The following is a 3,225-nucleotide window of genomic DNA, read 5'->3' as shown; positions in this document are numbered from 1 at the left end:
CATCCATTTTTTTTTTCTATACATACATACATTTCACACACACACACACAAACATATAGTGGTGAAACAACAAGGCTAACATAATGCACCACATGCTCCTATTGTATGACTAATGTACCATGTGTCACCTTGTTTTGTTCTGATCTGATAGAAGATCCTTTGTTAATTGTCGTATGGGTCAGCTTCTGGAGAAAGCCAACCTGAAAGTTCACAGCTGAGGGAGTTTAGCCATTGCAAAGGACCAGGTTGCGATTTTTGTCATAGCAGAGGTGGATGTAAGGGTTCAGTCCTAACTAAAGTTAAGAAGCTGTAACTCAGGCATGGCTGTGTCGTTAAGAGGCCCACTTTGCAACCGCATGGTTTCAGGTTCAATCCAATTGAGCAGGTGTCTTCTATTATGGCTCCAACCAATGGCTTGTGAGTGAATTTGGTACAGGGAAACTGTGGAAATTCATCACATATATGTGTGTGTGTTTGTCTCTCCCCACCCCCTACTGTTGGTTTGTTTACATTCTTATAACTTAGCAGTTCAACAAAGGTGACCAATAGAATAAGTACCAGTCTTAAATAAATACTGGTGTCAGTTTGTTTGACTAAACCCCTCAAAGTGGTGCCCCAGCATGGCCACAGTTCATTGACAGCTAAAAGAAGTCCATGGCTATTATGCAGTGCAACATTTTGTTTCCTCTCTGATGGTAGAACAGACCCACAGAGGGGCTTCCTTGAAGAATTTTAGTTGTTTTTATTATTCATCATCAAGGTCCCCTAACCAATGCTGCCAGTCGGGGGGGGGGGGGTTCCACTCTGGATGCTTTCATAGTCAGCTGTTGCCAATGATCTCTGTTCTCTGTCACGCATGAGCATGTTCACTGTACCATGACCTGTCCAGTCCTTGATGTTGTGAAACCAGGATCTTCTCTGTCTTCCTGTCTTTTGCCTTCCTTCAACTGTGTCACGAAGAATGGTTTTGGACAGGAGGGAGGTGTGGTAGGATACACGACCGCACCAGGCAAGCTTTCATCTTTTTAATTAATTCTCTTTTCATTATTGCTATCCCCCCCCCCAACCTTCCTTATTCCACATGCATACACTAATTGGGGAATTTAACCAGGAAATTGTAAAAAGAAATAGATTTGTTTATCCCCAGGTCAATGTTGTTTGAGTAGGCCTATGATCAAAGTGATTCTATCCACGACCATCCCCTCCTTTATTCAGACAGTGAGTCCAGAACTACATTCTATCCAATGTGAGTTCTCTGTTCTTATATTGACAGTGTGTACTTTAAAGGTAATTTAGTTGCTGTTTCTAGCAAGGAGAGAGATCACATAAAAGTTCGCTTTCATTATTGTTGTTGTTTGGTCCTGATTGGGTAGGCATATGACCAAAGAAATTCCAGCCATGACCATCTCAACAATTTCTATTTGTAGGTACTGTGTATGTAGCCATATTTTCTTTCTGTTTTAACCCCCTCAAACCTGGACCCTCCTGTCTAACTTTATTCTCCACCTGGGCTTCTGAGCAATAAAATAAATGGTTGCATATACAGCTCAACAGTAACAATTACAGGTAAACTAAAGAACGGCTGCATCTTCTTTTTCTCTGTTATTCGTTACAGCTTTACGAGGTATCCAGCAGAGATGACATTTAATCTGTTTCTGTTATAGCAAGGAACATAGTGTGATGGGGTTAAGATAAAGTGAGGATTTGATGTTTTGATGTTTGTAGCAGGTCGCATAACAACTGACAGGTTTAATGTTGGTTCATCAGGAATCAAGGCAAATGAAGAGATTCTCTCCCTCCCTTCTACCTACACACACTCAATATAGGTTTCAAATTTTGGGACAAGACCAGCAAATTTCAAGGAATGGTGAAGTCAATTGCATCAAACCCATCGCTCAACTGGTACTTATTTTAGTAACCCTAAAATGATGAAAGGAGAAATCATTTTCAGTAGAATTTGCACTCAGTCCAGAAAGGAGATTAATTTTCCAGAAGTCTTTGTCACCAGGACACTTTGGTCTACATTGTCTCAGTTTCTAATTATTGTCTTTGTTTAGTAAACGAAGGCAGGGAGCTGGCAGAACCATTAGCATGTCAGACAGTGTGTAGCAGCATTTTCTCTGTCTTTACATTCTGAGTTCAAATTCTGCCAAGATTGACTTTACCATTCGTCCTTTCAGGGTCAATAAAACAAGTACCAGGTGAATATTGGGATCGATTTAATTTACATACCCCCTCCCACGAAGTTGCTGGCCTTGTGCTAAAATTTGAAAGCATTCTTGTTTAGTAAATATTAATCCTGTACAGATCATGGTGTCCATTTATTGAGGCTGGTATATCTAGAATTATATATCATTAACCAATGGATCCTTCATTCTTTAAGGTAGTAGAGTGGGATGTGATGAAATGATGGCTGATGTTTCTAGCAGGCTTCTGTATAGGATTGTAAGCTCTAATCGTGAAGAGAAGAGGAAGAATTTAACATTTTGGAGTGTTGGCTGTAATTCAAGACATCATTTTAGCAACATTGTGTTGATACTAAACTCTGCACCGACGGCTGCATGCATGCCGGATCAATCTAACCCCTACAGATGAGGCTATAATTGGTGCCATCAAAGGGAAGGAACCCTTCAGGTCGCTCAAGGACTGGGTATTCAACACATGGCCACACATTAACACCTGCCATCCGAGGAAGGTGAGGGTCTACGTATGCTTGCAGATCCTCCGGCGCAGGAGTGACTGTGTGGTAAGTAGCTTGCTTGCCAACCACATGGTTCTGGGTTCAGTCCCACTGCGTGGCACCTTGGGCAAGTGACTTCTACTGTAGCCTCAGGCCTACCAAAGCCTTGTGAGTGGATTTGGTAGACGGAAACTGTCGTATATATGTATGTGTTTGTCCCCACAACAGCGCTTGACAACCGATGCGGGTGTGTTTACGTCCCCGTAAATTAGTGGTTCGGCAAAAGAGACTGATAGAATAAGTCCTGGGGTCGATTTGCTCGACTAAAGGCAGTGCTCCAGCATGGCCGTAGTGAAATGACAAACAAATAAAAGAATATACATACGCATACATGAGATACATGCATTCGTGCTTACATACATAAATAAATAAATAGCATGTTTAATAAAATTTCGAAAATTGCATTTTTCATCTTAGAGGGATATTTGAAACCCTCATCCACGCAGAACAAAAAAAAAAGCTTAATTCACACTCTTTTGCTTTGG

Source organism: Octopus bimaculoides, chromosome 9, assembly GCF_001194135.2.
Source record: "Octopus bimaculoides isolate UCB-OBI-ISO-001 chromosome 9, ASM119413v2, whole genome shotgun sequence".
Lineage (NCBI taxonomy): Eukaryota > Metazoa > Mollusca > Cephalopoda > Octopoda > Octopodidae > Octopus > Octopus bimaculoides.
Note: the sequence above shows the minus strand (reverse complement) of the source record.